Source organism: Myripristis murdjan, chromosome 4 (genome assembly GCF_902150065.1).
Source record: "Myripristis murdjan chromosome 4, fMyrMur1.1, whole genome shotgun sequence".
Classification (NCBI taxonomy): Eukaryota; Metazoa; Chordata; class Actinopteri; order Holocentriformes; family Holocentridae; genus Myripristis; species Myripristis murdjan.
This window is the reverse complement of record NC_043983.1, coordinates 28411608-28438428: the sequence shown is the minus strand read 5'-3', so window position 1 is coordinate 28438428 and position 26821 is coordinate 28411608.

Below are 26821 nucleotides of genomic sequence, written 5' to 3'. Positions count from 1 at the left end.
ATAGTTGATGCATTTTATGTATTGAGGACAAACTCATTGAGAACAGTTATGAGGACAACCTCTGATTTATGTGTATGCAAAACCTTGCACCTCCTTTATTTGTAGAATGGTCCATTTTTACACTGTTTTTTTTTTTTTCATACAGTTGTCCTTTCTTCACTCATGCATTGTATTTTAGTTTTTAATTCTATAAATACAAATGCACCCCTAAAAACATGTGCCTAGAGTTCGAGTCAGCCCACTCTTCTGAAAATGTGAAAATTGTGAAATTAAAAGTTTCTGAAAATGAAAACCATAACCTTTGTACACAAAACTGAGAAAAAATAATTGACAAGCAGCGCAAAGTGTGACTGGAAACAAGCAACTGTCCAACACCGGCAGTCCAAGGATCAAAAGACTGCAACAACTCAATTCTCGGGTCATGCAGCTCCCAATTAACAAAAGTTTCCTCTGATTTAACAAAAAGAGACCAGGAACCTGGCCCTAACTTTCACCAAAGTTGTTTTGCTTGCCTAAACTTTACTGTTGCCTTCATTTTTGCAGGAAAAACAACTAAAAACTTTGTGCGGGTGCGTTGCTGCATGTGACTGCTGTCACATGCAGCAGTAACAAGTGAAGTAACAAGTAAGAGTTACTGAGGTATTTTTAGAAAAATCAATAACTGTATGGGCTGTATCAGACCACCCCCTGCGCCATCCATGTCCTCACTCATCCACACAGTCGGTGCAGAGCCACAATCCCATGTTGTGTGGGTTAAACATCGGTTCATGGTGACAGCGGACTTGCCGACCTAACAACCTTCTCGGGTTTTCTCCCTCTGTATGACTCAGGGCACAACAACAGATTCCCCATGTCTCCTCAGTGCACACACTGTGTAATTGAACTGGGCAGCAGAGTGAGAAATGGACCTCCGAGACCCACTAGCAGTAATCAGGAGGTGTCTGGTTCAAATCCCATGTGGAGCGGGACAGAGTGGCCCAGAGTGAGAGCTATTATCTGCCCTCCCCTCCTCACATGCTCCCAAAAGGATGGATAAAAGATGAGACTATCACGGTGGGTAAATGCACCGTCCTACAAGTTAAATAATGAATTTTCTTCTAGTGGCGCTGACAACTTTATGACCTGCTATTAGTGTGCAAAGGCGACAAGCTGGACATGCTGCACTCATACGGTTTTATGTTCTGTACGACAAGTGGTGGCGGCATTTAAAGAGCAGTGGAGGCCATTCGACAGTGGAAGGCAGGCATGTGTGTGTGTGTCCGTGTGTGTGTGTGTGTGTGTATGTGTGTGTGTTATGAGATGACACCAGCTCAGCCACCACTCTCTCTTTATCGTTCCTTGTTTATATCTCTGTAAGCCTTTCCATCCCTTCCTCTCTCTCTCTCTCTCCCTCTCTCTCTCTCTCTCTCTCTCCCTCTCTCTCTCTCTCTCTCTCTCTCTCTCTCCTTCACACACCATGTTTCAAGGCCTGTCAGGAGGAGGAGGGTGTTAGTGGAGATGGGGGGGTGGAGGTGGGGGTGGGGTGGGTCACGGTGCCGTCAAGCTGCTGTCGTTTGTGGATGTGAATCAGCTATGGCAGACTCACTGGCAAGACCTTCCTTTACACCAGCTGTCTCACTTTAGGTGCTGCCTCCTCTTTCCTCCCAAACTGTTCGGTTCAGCTCAGCTGAACTCAGCCCAGCTCGGCTAAACTCATCACAACTTGACACAAATTGATTTGATTTGATTTGATTTGACTTGATTTGATGTGACTTGATTTGATTTCAACTCTATTCACCTAACTTCATTCTGACTTAGTACAGTTGGTTTCATTTCAGCTCAACTCAAATGAACTCGACTGGATTGAACGCAATTCAACCTAAATCAACTCAGTTAATTCAGTTAAGCTCATTTTAACTCAACCTACTTCAGTTTTGTTCCTTACAATCCTCCAAAAACAACATTTGATGTCAATACAGAAATCACAAGTTTCTATTTTCAAATGATTTTCTAGTGGTTTCTTACTGGATCAAAGAGGATCAGCTCACTATAGTTCCCTTTGCTTTCCACTGCTGTCCTACAGATTATAGCAGATTACGATATGATCTCACTGTTTTGTTTGACATGGTTCATTATGTCACATCAACAGACCCATATAAACCCCTGGAGAAAACTGCATGTTCTATAAATTGTCTTTATGGACAGTTATAATGCATCCTGTAACCTGTGAGGTCCCAGGACCAAGAGCCTGAGTACGTATAGATCTTGAGAGCAGCATGGGACAGGCTAGTTTGGTACAAGGTGCTGTTTGATGTACTCAAAGGTGTTTTCCTTTTATTTTACCTTACTTTGTAATTTTGACTCAAGATCCTGCCTGTAATTATTTGTATTCTTGTTTCTTTCAGAAGTTGCTACCTCTGCTGTTTTGCTTTGCTCTCAGGTTAGGGTGAATTGGTCCATGAAGTACAGACAGGGGTAGTTTAGTGCAATTATGTTAACAAATCCCAATCTTGTGATTCCTGAGTGGATTTTTCTTTTGCTTTGATGTGGAGATTATGTCACTGATTTTGGCAAACCAACTGTAGAAAGGATTTTAGCCCTCATTCTTTGACATAGCACTAACGTAAATTTAGCTATTTTTTTGGAAATTTAAGGTTTTTGTAGCTCTATGGTTTTAAACTTGATTTTAGATTTTTACCTGTTAATAAAATTGTTAATAATTCATTCATTCATTCATCATGGCAGCCTCATAACCTCCTGATATCTATTTTTGGGAGAAAAAAAATCAATGGATAAAAGAGGTCTGCTATGGTTTTCAAATGCTTTGGCATTTTGGAAAATTCAGTGGAAAGCACCATCACAAACTTCAACAGCTTTAAAACCAGCTATTAGCAATGTTCGTGGCAGTCCTTGGTCCATTTTATATGTGGTAGTGTTTTCATTTATTCAGTGATTTATATATTTTTGATCCTGCAGGTAACTGCTGTAAGGAAGACAAGTTGATGCTATATTTTGAGCACAGTGACAATGGATTGTGACGGTGGAAAATGTTTCAGTGCTCAAAAACATCGGCGGGTCATCGTCAGGCTTTGGTGTCAGCTGCTCAGAATCAAAGAGCGAGACTTAAACCATTTTGCCCCGATGTTAAACAATCACACAGGGAGAAATCCATCAGCAGAGGCAGAGATACCAATTTCTCCCCTGACCTCAACAGACCTCACCCGATCACAATGCAATTCAGCCACAAAACATGTGGCACTGTGAGCAAAAGTGTGTGGCCCCTGTTTTTTTTTTTTTGTTTTGTTTTTTTCTGCTGGAGACTCTCAGTTTATTACTGTACTTGATTGCCACTGCTGAGGTTATCACTTTCCCCTCCATCTGTGCACCTAAATCCAACTTTTGGACATCATTCTGAGAAATATAAGAAATTACTAAGTGAAATAAAAAACAGATGAGGCAGATTGGAGGAATGTAGGTACACCAAAAAAGTAAATTAAAACCATTCATCGCAAAATAATCCCTGGAATGCAATGAACATGACGTAGTGATGATGCGCATATATAACGGTGTATGAGTATCCAAGACTGAAAATTTCTTAAGACCATTATCCCACTAAAACCAGTGCACAGCACAAGCAAAAAGTCATTTCAAATGGTGAATCCCTTATTTTAGGACAGTCTTCTTCAGGTGTACTCCGTGTACCTCACCATGTCTGAGATGGACAGGGACAGCCAGGATCCAGAGGAGTAACAGTGATGTTGTCAGTTTTGCTGTGGCTCATAGTGATTCTCTTTCATTATTCATCCTGCTTGTCTTTTGGGATTTGTTTTGGGAGGTCAGACTGTTTGGTGCTGTTGTGTTTTGATCATGAGACGGTCAGGGCGGCAGATGCCAGTGTGTGTCTATCACTGCGTTTACGTCATCGGATGGTCCCAAAGCTGAAATTGCATGTGCACACTAGGGATGCACCCGAATCCGAATCCATGTTCGGCAAGTAACGAATAATGGCTTTCTACCAAATACATTACCTTTCAAAACGACTTCCTTTAAGTTCTGCTTTAAATAATACACTCCTGATCAAAATCTTAAGACCAGTTGAGAAATTGCAAGAATTTACATTTTGCACTGTTGGATCTTAAGAAGGTTCTAAGTAGAGCTTCAAAATGCAAAACGAAGAAATGGGAGTGAGACAAAAAAAAAAAAAAAATTGAGTTAGTAATTTATTGCAAACAACCATTAAACTGAAATAGGCTGTTCATCAGCTGATCAAAAGTTTAAGACCACTGCCTTTAAAAGCCCAAATCTTGGCAAAAATGTGGATTCAGTGTCTTTTTCTGTCAGGTATCCACACTGTAATGACCTCCTGATGGCAAAGGCAAAAAAGCTTTCTTGGTAATCACCTCAAAAATTTGTTTCGACATGCTTGATGCTAGTGTTTCCAGGAGGCTAGTGGGAATGTTGCTCCAAGTGGTGAAGATGGCTTCACGGAGGGCATCCACTGCCTGGAACTGGTGTCCATTTTTGTAAACTTCCCTTGCCATCCAATCCCAAATGTTCTCAATTGGATTTAGATCAGGGGAACAAGCAGGATGGTTCAAAAGAGTGATGTTATTTCTCTGGAAGAAGTCCTTTGTCAGGCGGGCGTCGTGAACTGCAGGGTTGTCCTGTTGAAAAACCCAGTCATTACCACACAGATGATGGCCTTCAGTCATGAGGGATGCCCCCTGCAACATCTCCACATAGCCAGCTGCCGTTTGACACCTCTGCACAGCCTGAAGCTCCATTGTTTCATTGAAGGAAAAAGCCCCCCAAATCATGATGGCACCCCCTCCACTGTGCCGTGTACAAAACATCTCAGGTGGGATCTCCTTGTCATGCCAGTAACGTTGGAAGCCATCAGGACCATCAAGATTAAATTTTTTCTCATCAGAGAATACAACTTTCTTCCACCTTTCAATGTCCCATGTTTGGTGCTCTCGTGCAAACTCCAAACGGGCAATTTTGTGCCGTTGAAGGAGACGAGGCCTTTAAAGACATTTTTGTTCTTAAAACCCTTCTCTCGCAGATGCTGTCTGATGGTTATGGGACTGCAGTTGGCACCAGTGGCAAGCTTAATTTGGGCCCAGGATCGTCCCGTGTCTTGACGGACAGCTAATTGGATCCTCCAGCTCAGGGCCTACATATGTAGATCACAAAGTTTCATCTGTATCAGACACGAAACAGGTTTCTTCTTACCTTACATGTTTCGGCGGTAAGCTTCCGCCTTCATCAGAGGTGTCACTAGGTGGTGTGTGACATGTCTTTATCATTATGGATTGGGAGAAGACTAAAGTCATCCGCACTCAAGACACCAAACAGCAGCGCTGGATAATGGCAGCGGTGGAGATCAGAAAATGAGCGCAAACAACAATGAACCGGGACGAGGGGGCCTACATGCTTTCCACAACCTGGGACAGCGTACTCAACCAGTGGAGTGGCGGCAAGAGGCGTGGCCGACCTGTCAAATTTGACAGGTAGGCTACGCCTCTACGTGTAACATCAGCTGATAAAGACACGTCACACACCACCTAGTGACACCTCTGATGAAGGCGGAAGCTTACCGTCGAAACCTGTAAGGTAAGAAGAAACCTGTTTTGTGTCTGATACAGATGAAACTTTGTGATCTATATAAAGTGTAGACACTATGGGCTCTAGTTTCGCAGACCAGGCGAGGCGGGGGCGTAGCGCAGATGCGCTTCGTCAACTGGGTGTGGCCAGGCGGATTTTCCAAGTTTGGCACACCGTTCTCGGTGGCGCAAGTACTCCGCCGTCCCTCCTACCGGCGGAGGGGAGGAGAGAAGTCGTGGAGTGGGTTTGACACAGCCGATTCACATTTAACCAATCAAATGAGCCCCTGTCCTCGCCTTTAAAATGCAATGCGCGAAGGCGTAATGAAAGTTTACACAGCTGACATGGAGGTCTATTGCCGCAGGCGGAGTGGAGCCCAGGAGACAGGTGCGGAGCGGAGACCGGCGAGCAGTGCGCACATGTCACCAAAACCTCACAGGCAGGCTTCCGGAATGTCAGACACATGAACAATGCAATAAATACCGAAAAAAACACTATTCAATGCTACGATCACAATCAGCACATACATATATCTCCATATCAACTGTCCCGTCACAACTGATGTCAGATCAAAGGAGATTGGCACCATTTGTGCTGATTGTGAGGTTTTGGTTATGTGCGCCAGTCAGCCAAACTTTGACTGCGCCGGCTCCGCTCCGCCTTGTGCGGAAAGTAGACGTGGTTTCAGATGGCGAGCTTTTGGCGCACCTCGGCGAAGCCTTTAGGCACGAAACTGTCACTGCGCCAAGCTGAATTTGTCAGCACCTCCCCCCGCTGCGCCAACACTCCCATCTCGGCGCACGGAACTTGGAAACTGTCCGCCTCTCCCGTTTCGCCAGTCGAAACTAGCTCTGCGCGGGGTTCGCCTCACTGCGCCACCCCGCGCTGCGCCGGGAAACTAGAGCCCTATGAATCTTCATGGACTATGGGCCTACATATAGTTTTAATAAGCAGGAATTTCACATTATATACTTATTTGTGATTAAAATCCAACAATAAAGAAAAAAGAACTTCGAGTTTAAGCCACACCCGCCGTTTTCCTGAATCCAAATCTGAATTATATTGCCCCAAAGCAGATACAAATAAAAATACAAATACACTTCATGCACTGAGTTGACTGGAAAGCGATCGGATAGCTAGAAGCCCCGGTGGAAACACATACAAGATGCACTTGGGTGGCATTTAAATCGGCTTTCTCAAACCACCTCAGAAGGCAGGCGTCTGGAATTACATTTTGGCCTCCATGTGGCAAAAAAGCATCTGACTACACAGGCCGCATGCATCATCTGTACTCCGACTAGAATATTATGTTTTATCTACAATAATAGCACCAGCGGAGGGAAATCCAGCTGCTGAGAAACTTCCACTCACATGTACAGATAAATGGAAGAGTGGGTGCACTCTGTTTGGCGCCTTATTATCCCGGCTTTTACTTGTGCTTGGCCCTTTTATGACATCCCCGCCACTCTTCCGAGCAGGGTAGGCTAAATGGCGTACGACCCGGCTGATTCCAGCGTTTAAATAGAGTGCATCCACAATCACTGCTCGACTGCGAGTGAGACGAGGTGCCTCTTGTCCACGGGCAAAAACTTACTCGGTGGAAAGCCTGAGTTTATTCGGTCTGCTGTTTGCAAAAGGCAAAGAGTTTGAACAGGACTTGATGTTTTAAACTGGGGTGCACTGAGGTATAATCAGATCAATTTCTTACGGTTCATCCAAAACTCTATTTTAAAGAGTCTATCTAAAAAGTTAAACTAACAGGAGAACTGGTTAAATGATGTGCTTGACCCATATCAGTTTCACTAACATATACTGAGTGAACATTGCTTTAAGTGTAAATTCCTTCTGGCCAAAAAGGGTTAAACACATATTCAAATCATTTTTTTCATTTTTCTCCGATAGATATTTGGACATTAAGGAGTCAATGCAGCAATTTCCTTCCCGGCCATTCTAATATTGTACGAGCGATATTTACTTTATAGTGTGAAAATGTAATTTAGCACAGTCACAGTGTCACAACAGGAGCAGTGTGTCAATATTTGACCGGAGAGACAGCTGCATTTTCTGTCCGCTTAGCATTCTCTTTGATAGATCCAGAGGAGGGGAAAGTATTAACTGCAGAGACCTCAAGTTGTGACTCGCATAATGACAAGAGCACATCTGACAAATAGATGTACACAGCCGCTCCATTGAGATTCATAAAGCATAAATATCTTCTCAATTTAAACTTTTGTGAAGTCTGTGTGGCGGTGTTAAAAGTATGTGTGTGTGTGTGTACCAGATATAGCTGTCCTTGCAAGGTCCAGATGTCCTTACAACTGCAAAGCAATAGCTACGTTTTTTTTTTGTTTTTTTTTGTTTTTTGTAACCTGCCCAGCAAAGAGCAACAAGTCCAGATTTTTTCAAGCCCCACAGTGTTAGTGTGATACAAATTTAATTAATTAAATTGAGGGACAAAGCTAGTCCCTCAACAAGTGACTTTGGGATTTGGGTTGACCGGTTGGCAAGCACTGAAGGAGAGGATGAGGATGAAGAGTGACGTGGTGTTGGTCTGTTGTCTGTTGAAAAGGTTGGCAAAGAAAAAGGCTTTTTTTTTTCCAAGCATGGCAATGGCATGCTTTTCGTCGCCATCCTAGGAAGCAGGGACTTGCTGCCGGCAATTCGCTTAGCCAGGGAGGAGGGGCCAACTTCCTTCAAATCCTACTCATTCTGCCTCTAAAGTAAATAGTAAAGCCATCTTCACTTGCGAGAATGATTACATTCTGACAATAACACTGATACTGATAATGATTTAGCGTTCAGTAGAGGAAAACTAGCATGTCTCGTTGTCAGTTCCTCGAGCTGAATTGTCTTTGGAAGGCTGTGTTGAGGTGATCACAACACAGTAGCTGCCTTCACTAAGACTGGGATGCAGACTAATTAAGGCTCATTTATGCTCAACATTAAGTACAGATAAGGATAGAGCCTCTTGTCCATACACTGCGTTCATTTTGTCCTTATGTCTAGACATTTTCAGGAAGCTTACGGATCCATCCTCCTGTTGCGATGTATTCAATGACCTCACAGACGAACGCCGTCTACAACGCCGCCTCCACTTCTGCCTCTTTGTAGGAGGTCGATTATCACGACCTCCTCCACCATCACAACGCTTTTTTTTTTCAGAAACTTTTGACTCTGAGCTGCCCTCTGGATGTTAAGCAACAAATCCACTATTTGTTGCTTAACATCCACGCCAACATAAAGGAGGCATGGAGGCAGAGATGTTTACAATGTTTCAAATGGGCTTATCAATTTCCATATGAAAAGGGAGTATAACTGAGCCTTCAGAACCAAACACCATTATGTCTGCCAGATCAGCAACCATACTCAACATAATTGCATTGTTGTTGGAGAAACTGGGATCTAAATGGCAGCATCTTTCAGCTTTAGCATGTGCACAAAGTTGGAAGTGTTGCCGTGAAATGATTTCGTGAAGGGTTGCTAGTTTGATCAATGGAAATACCGAAGCCGACATGCCCCTGAGCAAGACTCCCAATAATGATCAGGTGCTTGAAAAAGTCAGAAAAAAGTGAGTTTTGGTTTGTCGGCCTATGTGATCAAAAGTATAAATGAGCATACAGTCAAAGCCAATTTGCCTGCCAGTGCATGTATATATGCATTTATAACTTTCATTTTGCCTCAAGTGGTGCAGTAAACACAAACAAGGCACTATTGTTAAGTCTGTCACTCACAGCTGGGTGTTATTAACTATCTATGAAACAAGGACAGTGATTAGTAGCCAACTAGCCAGGCTGTCAGGGAGTAATTCTGCTCCAGAGGGTGCGCTTGCTCCTTAACACCCACTGTCATTAAACCCCTGTGCCCAGCAAAGCGATTATTCAGCGATAAAGTTTTAATTGTGCCGTAGTCTCTGAAGGAGGTGGTGGGCGGATAATTAGTGGTCCTGGAGAATGCACAGAGGACCGGGCAGCCCAGCCGTTTTATCTCCAAGACAAGTGTCACACACTAAAGAGGAGAAACTGAAATTGAATTTGGCACCAGGCTCTTCTAATCACCCTGGCAAAATACAGGGGTGTTCCTTTGAACAGCACATATGCATGGTTTCTCTCTCCCTCTCCCTTCATTTCTCTCCTTCGCTCTCTCTCTCTCTATGTCTCTCTCTCTCTTTCTCACACACATGCACACACACACACACCACCCCATTGTCTGAGCTTTGCTGTGATTATCCAACTGTGTGTGCGTGATTAGCAATGACTTTAGCCATGCAGCTCAGCCCACCATGGGTTTCTCATGCACGGCTTCCAGTCACGCTTTGAATTCCAACAACTCTTCTATGTTATCTCATGACAACATACTGTAAAATAGGCTGTAAAAATAGTGCAGTAACAAGGTGGCGTAATCAATATAATTCACAGCTGCAGCCTGGAGCACGGTGATCTTGAAATGGACTAATTAACAAATATTGGTTTACTTCCAGTATCGAAGACCTTAAAGAGAATATGCTGGATAATTTTAGGAGCCAAAACCGCAAACTGAGTGCAGAGAGTCACATCCTCAGAGACAAAAAAAAAAAAAAAAAAAAAAAGCAGTTTTAGGAAAATTGTGCATATGATTTTTTAGCTCTACCTCCAGCTTCTGTGGAGTAAAAGTACAATTTGGGATCCTGCAGTGGAGGGATTTTGGCGCCAAGAAGCAAGTTGGGATGGCATATTTGTTGGGTTCTTTTCCATTGCAGAACAAGAAATATGAGCTGGGCCAAATGGGAGCAAACATTAATGATGCTAAATCCACTTCTTGTTGTTGTGTTTCAACTGACTTCTAGGGAAACTGTAACCTTTGTAGAGAAGACAAACAGCCAACGGATGACCACTTTGTGTCCTTAATTTTTTTTTTTTTTTCATCCTGCTTCAGTTTCTTTATGTTATACTCAAGTTTGCTAATGATTAGGCTCATAGCCCGGTTTCCTCAAACACAGCAGGGTTATCGTCTGATTTTGTGTTTCTTTTTATTTCTTTTCAGGCACCTAAGCTTGCATTGAATCTCATCCCGTGACCAAATGGACCTTGGACATCATCACTGCTCCATGAGGATGGGTTTTTGTCAGTTTTGCTAATTTAAATCCTCAATAAGAAAATGCCGCTACTAACAGCTCTCACCGCCAGTTGTTAAAATGTGTGTGTAACCAATCACTGATAAACAAGGTGTCAATAATGTAAGCTGTTTAGACCCAAATGTTAAGTCAGGACAAAAAAATTAAATAGAACTGGACCCTTGGTGAGTAGAAAATCTAAATTTCATGCGTTTAAGTGCCAACTAAGTGGCAAGAGGCTTGGTAATATTGCAGCAGGGGGCTCTTGTTTGCTCCGTCAACATGTAATATGTATTGAAAAAATTAGGAAGTCAGATTTGTTGTTCTTGCTTGTTTGTTTATATGTGCCTCCACTGAAAGATGATGGGTGATGATGTGATCTCTTGAGAGTCATTCTGAAGAGCTTCATCCATTGTTTTGCTGAAAAACTGAACTGCATGCCTTGCATTAAGCCACTGTCAGCACACTGACTGCTTCCCAGCTCCCTATTAAGCTGTTTTTACTGCTGTACGTTAAGCCATAATGTCATGACTTGAAGAGAATAATCAATATGCTTGCATGGACTAATTTAGATCCCCTCCTTAGTTAGAGTTAATGATCATGCTCTTCCTCCGCAATTTATGCAGTGTTTTCCATCATTTTGTTTAGATTTCTGACACAACTTCAGGGATATTCAGCAGAGTGGGCATTTTGATGCGTTCTCTTTGAACATATTTCCCTTTAAACATCAATTCACTGTTTTGGTTAATTTTTTTTTTCAAGGCGTGTGATTAAATTCCTCTTCATTTGCGGTTTCCTTTTTTCCAAGTTGCCTCTCAAGGGACTGAGTGACAGCGAAATAGTAGGATGCGTTTGAAAAGTCGGAGCAAGTGACTTCAAGCATCTGCGGGGATTCTGTAAACTTTTTAGTACAAATAAAACCCAGCAGAAAAGATCTAACGGTGTAAGCGCGTGGCTGTGGAGTCAGGGTTTCACGTGTCTGCAGTGTAGCACACAACAAATGAGAGTCATCGCCAGGTTGCTGCGAGGGGAAGGGTTGCAGCTGCACAACGGTTCTGATAATATCAGCCCATGACCTGTTACTTCTGCTTTTAGCTTGGTGAGATGCTGCATACTGAGCGTGTGTTTAACATGGTAGAGTGGAGACAGATAACCCTCCGTGACATTGTTAGATTTTAACTCCCTCCTGCTGTATGGGCAGCACAAGGATAAATCTCCAGTGCATCTTCCCTCTGAATACTGATTCCCTCTCTCCTTTCATGTAATGACTGACTGAACTGGTCTTCTCAACCCCATGACCCTTTAGCCCTCCTGTCGTGTTCGCGGTCAAATCTGACCGGTGTACAAGTTTTCTCTCCAAAAAATGCAGTTAATTTCATCTGTTTGTCATGAGATTCCATGACTTTGTTCACACATGGCATCTGAACACATAAAATAAATTTGGAGAATTTTTATTAATTTTTGAATGTTTTATTTAACTTGTATACACCCATCGTGTTCCCGGTCACAAATGACCGGTCATTAGAAATGAATGGGTAAGACTACAATTAGTGTATAAAATAGAGTTAAACACATTCCCACACTCCTTTCCCACACCCCAACATGCAGATGTCTTTGAGCAGACACAGATGTGTGTGAACACACACACACACACACACACACACACACACACACATACACACCTTATACCCCTTTCTGGCTTCCATGGCAACCCCCACAGGAAAGTATCTCTCTGACTTCTTTCCCACACCCCAACATGTAGGTGTCTTTGAGCAGGCACACACACACACACACACACACACACACACACACACACACACACACACACACACACACCTCATACCCCTTTCTGGCTTCCATGGCAACCCCCACGGGAAAGTATTTCTCAGACTTCTTTCTCACACCCCAACATGTAGGTGTCTTTGAGCAGGCACACACACACACACACACACACACACACACACACACACACACACACACCTTATACCCCTTTCTGGCTTCCATGGCAACCCCCATGGGAAAGTATCTCTCAGACTTCTTTCCCACACCCCAACATGTAGGTGTCTTTGAGCAGGCACACACACACACACACACACACACACACACACACATGGACACAGACACACACAGACACACACAACTTTGCCCCTTTTTGGCTTCCATGGCAACCCTCATGGGAACCTTCCACGGGAACTGCTAACACCTGACACCTGTCAGGTGTCAGGTGTCAGGAAGAAGACCCAGCTGAAGTTGTGGTCACCTTTCGGTCCAAAAATGGTCATTTTTCCTGGACCTCATCCCCACCTGAGAGGAACGGTCAGCTTCCATGTGAAAATGTCATGAGGATGACTAACTAAATCATAGTGGTCAATGTTGACGGGAACACAAAAGATGCTATTTTTTTGCCACTATTTAGAAAATTGAAATGTTTTCAAAACAGTGTCCTTGGAAAACATTGAAATGAAGTACTCTGTGATAAATACTACAATATGTTTCATCTGAGTATTTGTTATAGTCAAAATAATATCTATATAATGTTTTTTTCCCTAAAAAACGAATGGTATGATCTCAGGTAAATTAGGCCTACAGCACATACATAGCAAATAGAAGTTCAAAACTTGTCATTTTCACAAGAGCAGAAGTTGATAAAAAGATCTAACACAACATTAGGTGATAATATGTATCATAGTGGATTTATAATCAAATATAATGTTACCGGTCACATGTGACCGGGAACCTCATGAGTGTTAGCCCAAAATGAACAGAATAGGAGGGTTAGATATAAATGAAAAGCAGCATCTCCTCAGCCCTCTGATTCCCTTTGAATTCAAGACCACCGGTCACACTGAGGATGATACCTTATATAGTTACATCCAGATCTGAGGCATGGAAGTGGGATGTTTATGCATTTTAGTTGACGTGTGTGAATTGATTTGACATGTGAGTGCGTTCACTCAAAGCCATGCCGATTGTATTAACCAGCCCTAGGGACATTAAATTATGTGGAGGTGGTTTTGAAAATTAATGAAGGCTGAAAAGTTTCCCCCTACCATGTGAGAACTCTAGCTGCATTCCTATGGCAGATACCAACAATAGCACATGTGAGGATTTTGTTTACCCTTGTATTTATACTTGTGCTATTCATCAGTTGTGTGTTTGTGTAATCCCTAGTTGACTCTTCTTTCAGAGTTAGTGTAGTGAGATCACACCTCCGGTGAGCCATCTTGACACCCTCATTATCTTGCACTGTGTGATCCCAGCCCACACATATTTTTGTTTCCTTTTTCTGCTCAGCCTGCACTCACTCTCTCTCTTTCTCTCTCTCTGTCTCTATCCTGTCATCCTTTTAAAGGTGTGAGAGTAGTTCCTGCTCTGGCACTTGGACAGACAAACGGCCTCGGCTCTTCTCTAAAAGATTGTCAGTCTTGTTGGATGTGTTTATGACCGATATACTGATGTTTGTGCATTTAGCCTACCTTCCTTAGCTTTCAGCACCAGCTTCCCCTCCCCTACGCTGGTTCTTGCCACTTGCCGGGCGGCCACTGTCAATAAGAATTTCCTATTAATGACTTGCCTGATTAAATAAAAATTAAATAAAACATGGCTTATATGAAATCAACTTAAATAATTTCATGAAGTTTCATTTGCAGTTTAGCACCTTGACAGTATAAAAACAGTGTTTCTCTTTTTTGAATGTAAAGGCATCTTTTACAGTAAACTGCAGGGAAATGGTGTGTAAAACTGCATTTTATTGTCATTACTCTCTCTAAAAGTTGGAATATTTCAGTCTGAAGCCTTTGGTTTTGGACTGGGCCCATATGGGCTTTTTGCACATCACAAGGTGCAGTAGTAAGAAAAATAATTAAGACTACAGATGTCTGCAACACCAGATAAACACACTGTGATTTGAGGTTATGCCATCATGCCACAATGAAGGATGTTTTGCTTACACCACTAACACAGTCTCTGCCAAACAATTTATCTTTTGATTTCAGGTGTGTGCATCCAAACTAGGCATCTATTGTTGTTGGCCCGATAACTTTTTAAGATGCAAGAAAAATCTGGAGAAATGCCTGCCAGTCTGCCGCACATGTGTGTGTGGTGCATCTCTGGAGTGCTGTGCGTAGGACAGGCTGGATATAGCTAAGCCATCCAAGAGTACAGAAGTGCACATCAGCAGAGAGGATAAAAATGTTGAAGTTAGATCACTTTGTGCCTTGTGCTGTCCTGCGTAACGACTCTCTCACGCCACTGGAGGGCTACTGTGTCCTGTGTGTGTTGTCCTGTATCATGTGTGCAGTGGCCATTGTCTTATCACGCTATATTTGTATGGATTTGGAACCAGCAAACTTGGGTTGGCACCATAACTTACTTGTTTGTGGAGGAAAAATCCTGCCGTTTTGTACTGTTTTTCTAAGCCTGTAACCACCAAACCGTTTGATTTTCATTTTGCCGCCCAAATTACACAGCCGCGACGCATCAGCTGGAGCCTATTTCCTCTATTAGCGCCTCACTCTCAGCAAAAATAGACGGGGAAAATGATCTGCTGATAGTCATATTGACAGCATAACAGTAACATTACATAAGTGACACCTTTCACTAATGTCTATATCTGTAGAGTATGTCACAGACATGGAAAAAAAATCATTTTTTTTTTTACAAACTAGGTGAGCAATTTCATGGAGAAAGTGGGAGCTACATCTCTGTGGGCGTTCAGAGATGCTGAATACGCTCGTCTTCGTTGCATGTTACTGCAACCTTCCATTACGGGGATATAATAAAAAATATATATATTGTCTATTATGAAAGACAAACTCATTGTAGAGCAATAGGGCTGTCAGTCTGTCTGTCTGTGTGGACACCACATGCGTGCAAGCCGCCATAGACGTAACCAGTCTGGCCCGGACGTAAAGCTTGTCAGGTGTAGACTAAACAGCCTGCAGCCAATTTTTTTACTGCATGCAGTCTGACAGAACAATGCGCTTGTTGACAATATGAATTACAATTATGTTTTGATCACCATTTATCATAATATTTAGCAGGATTTATTCAAAGCCTAATTAATTCAACAGAGTGATTTGAAATGTCATGGAGTGGGATTTATAATAACCGCATAATCACCTAGACTTGGGCATGTAGTATAACTCCCCATAGGAGACCTGCATTTAAATCTCACATTATGTCGCCTCAAAGACATTTGTGTTTCTTTAATTGGCAGTTTATTTACAATGTAAACAGCATGGAGCAGCTTTATAACTGTGTTGGTCCTCTATTATTCAGCTGCCCTTGGTATATAACACAGCTGGGAGTTTTCAGAATGCCAGATATGGAATAATTGATAACTCTAAAAAGAAAATCTATTCGGTTCTATTGTTGTTATGATAACTGTCAATCAAAACTCATTAGAATCTAAGCAGGCATTAAAGTTAGCTGTGAGATATGTAGGCTACAGATAGGACTCCTTTTAATCCTATGTAAAAATTTTATGAAGCTTCTGAAGCTTTAAAAAAAAAAAAAAAAAAAGTGGTGGGGGTAACTAGCTACAAAAGATCAATCATTCTTAATTTCTCTAGGGAGAATAGCATGATCTGAGGCTATGTTGGCAGAATTGAAAATACCAATTAGGGCTTAAGCAGGGCAACCATTTGGACATAATCTGTCATGCATAAAAATCCATCCTCAGACACATGGGACTCTCTGCACAAGTGTTTGTGATGTTGACAACGTCACATATTGCATGGTGGTGCAGTTCAGTTTTCCACTGGACTGATGGGACAACAAATCTAGGTAAATCCCAAAAAATGTGCAGCAATTTCCTGGGATGATAATTGGAGTGGGGCCAGTTCAACTAAAGTCTGCTTGGGCTGAATGTAAAGACGTCGGCATTTAGAGAGCTTATGAAACATGTTGTTCCCACCGTTGTTTGTCCTTGCAAATAATGGTACAGTACACCCCCGTCCTCCAAAGTATACATATGCTCATTAGGAAATAGGCCACATAAACTGTACGCTCTGGGGCGCTAACCCGGCAGTGAAGACGTTATTGTAACCACAGCTCTCAAATGGATATCACACAAACAGGAAATCCACTTGTTTGATGACTTTTTTCTGTATCTTTAATTGTATTACATTTTTGCTGTTCTGTAAAGCTCTTTGAATTGCCCCTGTGCATGTGCTATATAAATAAAGCTGCCTTGCCTTGCCTGATGGCTTGGCAAGACAGATTATGTACTTACACTTTTGCTCATTATTGCCTATTGCCACAAATGAGGATGTTTTGCACAGGCCACCTACACTTGTGCCACCCCAACTCCCAGGAGTGATGAGATTTTACCCATCCAAAGCACTGAGGATCAGTATTTGTGTAGCACTCCAAATGTCAGCCTGAGAGATTGTTATACATTTTTTTGGATTTAGTTAGATTTGTTTCCCATCAGCCGGGCAGAAAACTGAATTGCACCGCCACGCAATATGTGACATTATCAACATAACAAACACCTGTGCAGATAGTCCCATGCGTCTTAGGATGGATTTTTATGCGTGACAGATACCATCCAAATGGTTGCCCTGCTTAAACCCCAATTGCTAATTTCAATTCTACCAACATAGCTTCACACCATGCTATTCTCTCTAGAGAAATTAACACTGATTGATCTCTTGTAGCTGGTGCTTTTTTGGCTCTCCGTTTTTCACATTTTAATGATCAAGACGCATTTTACCCTCCAGTTTTCCCTCCAGGTAAAGAAAAATCACCAAGCGCATTTTGGTCGGGATATTAATTTCCAGGCAGACATGGCTGCCGTGCTTCTTGACATGGCGGGTGGTTTTGATAACTCATAACTGACCTTGTTGTTGTCGCATATTTCCCATTATGGGTGGTGCGGGGGTTCAAGAGGCCTATGTCACCAGTGCTACATGGAAGCATTTACTGAAAGAGCCTTCTGCAGTTAGAGATGTGTGCTGGTATTACCAAAAAAAGAGATATTTGTACCCAATGCGACCCACTGGCTACAAATATCCAAAGTACACTAATATAAAAAAAAGGAATTTATCTTTTAAAATAACATCATGTACAAATTATTACCTGGGGGGGAAAGGGGAAAGAGGAAGTTTCCATCTTTGGCCTTTGGGAATTGTTATTATGTGAGCATCTAATAATCCTGTGGCCACAACGAGGGGAATGGGAGATGAAGTAATTCCCATTTCTGATTGATATGACGATATGATTGATATGAAGTAGGCTAATCCTGGCTTGAAATTACCAGCGGTTCAATTTTCTCTCATAAATAATTCATCATGCAAATGGGTGTGATATAAATATCTTAATCATGTATGTCCCAAATAACGCGTCACTGCAGACTTCAAAGCAGACTTCCTGATTTTAAATGAGATATCTCTGCCACCGCACCTGTTTTGATATTTTATCATTTCACTGCTCGCACTGAAAGTGTCTGCTCCCTCATGTGCTGAGCAATTTCGGTGACTCAAGGGTACATGAAACCCATTCAGAGCTTTACTGTATCGTTTCTGAATGCCTGGAGGTGAACCCAGAAATAATCCACTGATAATAATCCAAGAAATGAGTTTCTCTTCATTCTGCAAAGCTGACGTTTTGGAGACGCGAGGCCTCGGAGACGCAGCGGCGGTACACTGCTAACATTGACTGAGGCACTGTATCCGAGAGGTTTACACATCTGATAGACCGCAATGTGTGGGCTTTCGGATGAATCTGCATAATAAATGCCTCGACGTTATCTTCCGTAGGAATGACCTTGTTGAGTTTCACCATTGATCAGCACATCGACTCATCCACTCAGATAACCCTGAAACCCATTTATCATAGGCAAGGTTTTAGTCTGTCTGGCTACGTTTACTGGCAGAAAATCAATCTATTCTAATCAGTTAATACACCATCAGGTCATGGCAGGAATATGTGAACATGTACGGTACAAGCCAAAGCACTGATTAGGACGGATAGAAAAGTACAGTAAAGGCGAGGGGAAAATGGGAGAGACAGAGAGAGACAGATGGGGTCAGAGAATGGCAGATGACTCAGTAGGACGCTGTTAAAACACCTTTGTTGCAACTTATTTTGTCTCATGCATGTTCAAATCTCGCTTGTCTTTAAACAATTGGGAAAAATCTGCCACCGGGATGAGATAATCCCACTTGTTTCTGACACAAATCAGCCCGTTTGTATCAAGAAAATGACGCTCGATCCAAAAATATCTGGAAAACATGTTGATTTACATCACTTGTTGAAAAAAAACAAGATTTTAACACTGAATACGAGTCTAAATGACATCTTATGATGGTGATTTTATTGCAGCGTACACAGCAGTGAGGTTCCTGTTACTCATCGATCTTATTCCCTTTCCATGTGCAGAGAGGAAACACAGCGTAGAACCGGGTATGCAAGAGCTGCATCTCTCCAGAAACCTTCCCAGTGCTTTCTGACACCTGAAAAAACATGAGTCAAATTTGAACTCTCCTCTTTTCCTCTCCATATGCTCTCGGGAGCAGGGAGGCAGTGCAGCAGTGGCACATCGTTGCCTGCAGCACACGCGATACAAAGTTGGATTTCTACGACGGCTACATCTGTATGTGAGGCATTCGGTTTGATTTGTATGCTGTAATACAATATTAGCCTGTGTTGTAGCCCGGCACACATATTGACAGCCTCACAGCAAATATTAACATAAGAGTTCACTCGCTACTTGTTGCAAACAAAACATTTCCCACAAGACTCGTAAGTTTTTATAGTATAATGAAGCAACGGCATAATGGAGAAACTGGGGGTTTGCAGGTGGGATTATGTGTGTGTGGTGTGTTTAAGATAAACAGCAGAAGCAAGAGAGGGCAGAGAGAGAGAGAGAGAGGGAGAGAGAGAGAGAGAGAGAGCACCAGCGAGAGTTTGTTCTTGCCTTTGTCCATCCTGTGAGTGCGTCTGGTTTTGTTTGGATAAGTAGTATCTTAATTACATGGTCTGTTTGTTGTGTTTGTTTATCATATCCTCATTAGCCCTTTGTTCGGGGGGAGGTGTGGGGTGGGGGGTCAATAGCAAGCCGCAGAATTGTGCTTGGCATCTTAGAACAAAGCCTATGTAACACCATGTCATTTGCAATCACAGTTTACAGCACTCACCCAGAGACAAAGTCAATACCTCCTAATGGACACAGGAAACGTGTGACCTGCTCTGTTGCCAGGGAGATAAAATACGAATGTTTATTCGGTCGAGGGGTAACGGCGCTATAATATCCACTGATGCTTGTTGAGAGAATTATGATTGAAGCTGATTTAGCCACACTTAGCCTAAAATAGACATGGTAATGGTTGTGGTGTGGTGCGCTGTTACTCCTCTTCGCAACATCTACAGAAGTGCAGTGCTTACATGTACACACAAATCCATTCTGAAGGACCATAACAGCGATTCTACACGTTTAGCGAAATATCTACGAAATGCATACACTTCACATATTTGCTTTTCCCAAAACACACTATTGTGTTTTAGAACCCTGAAATCGTTTTTCCTACCTTTTTCCAGCCATCGGTTTCAATACTATCAAAGAAAATCAGTTTGTGTTTTTGTGTTTTCGTTTGTTTGTTTGTTTTTTTTATGATTTATTATAACTGTGATACTGCACCAAAGGACATTTTGGAGTGTCTCCCTACTTCTAGCTATGATTGTGCTGTTGGGATTCCTCTTTTTTGTTTGTTTGGGGTTGGGGGCACCCCACTGTAAGATGTCACTTAGGGCCTCAAAATGTTCAGAAACGGCCCTGTGAATGGTGACGAGAACCCAAAATTCAAATATGAAAATCCAGGGCTTTTGATCATATCTTGTAGTAACTGGGCCAAACATTCAAAATCACTGGTATGGTCCATCAACTTGTTTTCTCCAGTAAACTCCCTGACCAGAGGTGCTCTCACACATGCGGTGTGCAGTCCGTTTGAACTGAACCTTGGTGCAAATGTTGCGAGAAGAGTTCAAGAATGCCTCCAAGCAAACCCAGTGCGATTCCACTGCAGTGAAAACACAGTTCGACCCTCATTTGACCCAACTGCCTGAAACGAAGCAAACATGCTAAATTTATTATTATTAAGGCTCATTTATGTTCTGTTCACATACAAAACTAAATATGTCTGTTTCAAACCATGCAGTCATCCCTGCGTCTTTTCTGTTGGCATGGATGTTAAGCAGTAAATCCACTAGAGGGCAGCTCAGAGACAACAAACATGGCGACAGTGGAGGAGGTCGCACTGATGCACCTGCTACAAAAAGGCAAAACCAGAGGCAGCATTGCAAACGGTGACGGTCTGTGACGCCATCAAACATGTCACGACAGGAGGACAGAGAATTCTCCTCTCTAATGTTACCCATTTTTTTTAATGTCTTTGTTGTGTCTCACTTGAGCTATTGGACACACTGCCCCCACTTTTCTGGTGGTGCTTCTCTGTTTGATCCATAGGCGTACATTTCCTGGAAACATGCACAAATATGGGTGAAATGAATGCAGAGTGCGGACAGAAGGCGCCGTCCAAATCCATATATATATATATTTTAATGCTAAATATAAATGAGTCTTTAGATACTGAGTCATGCCTGACTGCAGCATCTTCCTCAAGACAGAAAACGGTTATGTGCAATGACTGTGCTGGCATGGAAACGTTCAAGTAAACGCCCTGACTGGCGGTGTTTTCTCTGATAGGCGCAGCTGCAAAAGGAGTTCTTGCATTTTCCACTGTTATATGTCTAGCTAATGACTGAAAGACTGCATTTCCAGCCCTGCTCCTCGTCACACACCCCACTGTGAATGGTTTCCCTTTTCCGATCCAATTAAATTCGGTCCAAATGAAATCAGACCAAACAGAAAACAAACCAAAAGTATCAAATTCACTCTGACTCAGACGCGGCAAATGGAATTATGGGTGAGACAGCACCTTGAATTACCTAGATACCCTTCTTACACATCACCTGGTTAAGATGTCTGCCTTAAAGAGAATTTTCCTAAACCTGATCTTGAACTCCAAATTACGGCAGATTGGTTATTCATACAGCTAAAGAGTGTTTTGTTTGTTTTTATTATATGATACACATGAACTGTATCAGTATCTAGATTCATTCTATGCTGCTCTTTTAACACTGTATTTAATTTAACTATCAAGCACACCGTAATGCATTTAATTGTTCAAAATGTGCTTCATAAATGAAATTCTGTATTTTTTTGGTTTGGTTTAGTATTGGAAACAACTTACTGCTTTCACGTTTGTTTTACACTGTGCATGAACTCAGATTGGCACAGCATCATGTGTACGCTATGTTGAAAAACATAGGAGCAGTATTTGCCATTGTCATTACTGTTGGGATTATTACTTCTTTCGCCTGGATTAGAAGCAACCTGCTGTTGCTCAGCCAGAGAAGGAGAGACATAGCGGTTCATTCGCTGTAGCCGGGATACTCAACCACAGGGTGTCAACAGTCCATGTAAACATTTTAACCCCAGTAAGACCAATAAATGGGTTACTCTGGCATGTAAACATAGCCACTAAATGCCTAGCTGTGGGGATCACGCGGTGCAGAGCAGCCTTCTCACAAAGCCAACTTGGATTTCATCATTTATCTTGTATTCAGTGACTAATGAAAAACAGAGGGGGAAATTTACTGTAGCCAAGTGTGGTGGAGATGTGATCATCCGCCCTGAACACATCACCTCCTCTCCAGTAGTGCAATAATGGATGGTAGATGGCTGCTAGTGACTGATCTTCCATTATGACCTTCCCTCTGTACAGCAGAGCACTGTGAACCACATGAAATCAAATTACCGCTCAAGAGGAGGTTCACTCTCGCTACCCGGCATGTACTCCCTCTCTCTGTCTCTCTATCTCTGTCACCCTCCACCCCTCCCCCTTTCTCTCTCTTCTCATCTCCTTTGTTAGCTCTCGCTCTCCCCCTCAGCATCTTTTGCTTGCTCTGCATCCGCCTCTCCCTCCATATCCTCTGTCTCTTCTTTCTCCCTCCCTCGCCGTCTCTTTGCTATCACTCTGTAAACCGGGAAAAAGGGTAGGAGAAAAGGGAAAGTGCAGCAATCCTTTGAGATCGCATAAATTCAATATATTCATATTGCCTCGACTCCTGAAAGTGCTTGGGAGTGCATTCACTGAGTCCATAAGTCACAACATTGTCAAAGAGGTGATGGTGATGCATGAGGACGCTGGCGTTCGGTTCATTCCAGAGCAGGTACTCTCCGTCAGATAAGAGCAGCCTTAATTCCTTCCGCTGGCGTAATGTGTTTTTAATGCAGCCCCATGACTTATGTTGCTGTCAGTCGCCCGGCCTCATAGGGATGCCAAGATGCTAGTGGGCGGCGGACGGGGACCAGCAAAGGTGGCAGAGATTAATCAGACGGCAAACGCATCACACATTTGATCAAATACATATTGACTGAGAGCACCGAAAGGGCCAAATCTGAGGGAGTCAAAAGCCGGGACGCTCCGCTCATCTCCGCCCACGGATAAATGAGCTCAGTTCATTCGAATGTGCCTTTGATGGAACTATACGGATTGACCTCAGAAACAATTTATGTCATCGATAGCAGGCAGAGGCAGGTAAATTGCTCACGGCAGTGCAGTTCAATGCAAGTGTTATTAATTGTCTGCGTATTTTTTCACGCTTTGGAGACTTATTGTAGAGTCAGTACACAGCAATATATCATGAGGTACGTGTCACAATATGATCAACAGACACTTCATTTAAAACCAGTGGGGATTCGCGATATATGGCTCTGACCTCTAAAAATGTCCCCGGGAAAATGTGCGACAATGTAACTTCCGCCCTGCGTTGACTAGAGTCCACGTATTCTACCTCTGCACTTTGTACCAGTTACGAAGATTTATTTCCTCCTACCCATATTACAGTTGTAGCCATCGCACAAGTTGCCCCTGTGTCTCTCCTTCGAGAGCACTGCAGGATTTTCCAAATGGCTGTTGCTTGCTGGTGGTAGCAGCGTGTAATAAGTGATGTCCATTACAGCCACATCTTTACCTTTTTAGTATTGATGGCATCCGTTTATCTCCTAGTGCCCTCTTCTTAGTGCAGAGACACACTCACAGGACCTTAGTGTTTCTCCTAAGGCCATTAGAAGCACATTATCAGTGTATAACAATCATTATAATGGGAACATGAACAGCGTGCAAAATCTCTTGGTGTTTGAATAATTCCTGGTGCACCTGCAGTGGATACATAATGCATAACAATACATGTCGTAATGCTTTATAATGCATGTAGAATCCTCTTGGAGTTATAATGTAAGAGCACTGCATATGCACAATAGGAGTTTTCCATTTCAAGGACTGTAATGCAATGTAGAGTGCTATGGAGTAATGCAGCTTAATGTTACATAATGCAATGCAATCTAATCTAATCTGATTTGGTGCACATGTAAGAATAAAAACAATATTGTGTGGGTCTAACCCCATTATGGTGAATTCAGAGTTACTTCCTCCGCTCTGTGTCTGCGGATGCTTTATTCTGCAGTTCACAGTGTATGGCCAAAGGACTCGCCACAGGGCCTTCAACATGCAAGTCCCCTGTTCCATATCCTAATCAAAATGTTCAAAAGGAAACCTTCTTTTAAAACACCTCCATGCGTTTGCTTCCTTTTTTCTTTTTTCTTTCTTTTTTTCTTTCTTTCTTTCTTTCTTTCTTTCTTTCTTTCTTTCTTTCTTTTTTTTGGTTGTATTTTTCCTCCTAGTCCTGATAATCCCCCATATCCTTGGCTAATCAGCAGGAAAAGAACAAGACAGCAGTGTGCTCAGGGTTGAGTTTTAAAAAATGCATGTTCTTCCTCTGCACATACACACACACAGATACACGCACCATACACACTACAGCCCACAGGGGACCTTCTTTACCATGACGGCTTTCTCTCTCCTCTTGAGGGAAGGAACCCAGGGCAGATAAAAACTCTGCATGGGGTAATGACATGCATGACTACTGTCTGCATGCATGTGCACTGGATCAGTCCTGAAGGTGAAGGCATTCCTTGGAGGAGGAAGAGAAGAAAAGGGAGGCGGTTGTGTTGCTGTGAGTGTGTGTGTGTGTGTGTGTGTGTGTGTGTGTGTGTGTGCTGATATGAGGCACATGGTTCGTTCAGGGTGGGAGGTCTTCTGTCAGCTAATTGTGTTTTCCCAGCCTTGCGCCTGGCAATAAATTGGCCCTCTGGTCTTTCCCTAGCTGGCCAGGCTAGAAATGTCGCACAGCAAAAAGGTCACAGGTGCTCTGGGAGAACAGAGCTCGACTTGATCCTCTAAGGGGCTTTAAAAGTCTGATTGCAATCTTTTTCATTTCCAGGCTTCTATATCCTACATTTTTACTTCTGCGTCGTCACCATAGCACCGTGGGCTTCGGCAGCCAAATTCAGCATGAGCAAGCAGAAGGGAGACACTTCACTCCTCTACACTGCACCTCAGTGTTTTGTTTTGGGGTTTTTTTATGATCAAGTTTTTATTGATTCTTGAGTTGAGGGGGCAAGGTGGGCAAAAAGCAGGCAGTGTTACATAAATATTTATAAGCAGTGGAAAAAAAAGAGATGAAAAAAAAGTTCCCTTTCCCATCTCACACCCTTCTATCCAAATTCACTCCCTATGTATCTTTCCCCATCCATGTCCCACCCTCCTTTCCCAGCTCACAGTGTAGAATTGCCTGATAGAATTCATACAAACCCTGCAATAGTTAAATAAAACACGCATGTCCATCCTGGTATCTAATTCTCCATATAGTAATATACATATATTTGACAATCAATGCCCACAACTCTTGTAACATTTCATATATATCATGAAAATCTCATGTATTGAATGGCTATATAAATACTGCAACTAATAATACTTTCATAGATTTCTCAGCAATCCCCCCTCCGCCCCTCCCATCATAAGAAACCTGCAATTTGACAGCTTTCAAAGTGACAGAGTGACAACACGGTGTGCCGGTAAAAACCCTGTTTCCTTCTCCTAAGACACCACGGCTGTGTCCCAGTGGCTGTTACGGATTCATTTTGAAGAATCAGAATTCACATCAACTCGAGATTATGCACAAAGCACTTTTGAACTTTCGAACACTTTTGAACAGTCCCTCGTTGCATTTCGTCCCACCTCAGCATCCCGTTTTCTCGACAGAAAAATGTTGAAGCACGGAGGCAAGAAGACGGTGCTAAAATGCCATTCACTTGCACATAAAAGCTGGTAGGTTTGAGAAAATGTAAGTTAAAATATTAATCTTGACATTATAGCTACAATATTAATATCATTACCATCCTATCTTATTAATCTTAATAATATCTTATTGTTCCTTCTCAGAGGCAAATGTGTTTTGATCGCGTCACAAGATGAAAGACTGCACCTCTGAGATCCTTATCTATAATTAGTCTATATAAACTCATGTAAATATTGCTGGATCTTTTTATGGTGGTAAGGCAGCACATGCTCCACCACTTTGCTGCACACACAAACAATGTTTATATAATATAAACATAGTAACCATTAGAAACAGAAAGTAAATGTTTATATAAACACATGTATCGTGTGTGTTCTAGGTCATAATGAAAGTACCTCACCTCCCATAAATATATTTGACAGCTGTCCATTTCCCCGTCTCTTACAGATTTCTAGAAATACATCCCAGAGGCGACACCGGAGGGAAGCAAGCGCTGACTGTAACCCTTGTTAACAACTCGGAGTCCTAGCTGATGGATACCCGTCTATATTTGTCTCTGTTTGCCGCTGATTCGATCACCTTTTGCGGCCAGGGTGAGTGACAGCTGTCGGGAGTGACTGAAGTCGTCTTACAGATGTTACCTGGGTCTATTACAGCATCCCGGAGCGATGGAGCCTGTTCCACGAGTTATTAGCCAGCTGGAGACGAGATATTCATCTTCAGTCAGACACACAACCGACTGTACATTATGTTCATTGTCACACCGTGGCTGGTGCATTTTGTTACTGTAATTATTCTAGAGCTGATGTATGTCACCATTACTATTCCTATTACTACTACTACGATTCATATATACTACACAACGCTAAATATGGATACGGTTCATTTAGTCTGTATTTATGCACGTATTTATTTTCACAAAGCTTATGGATATGG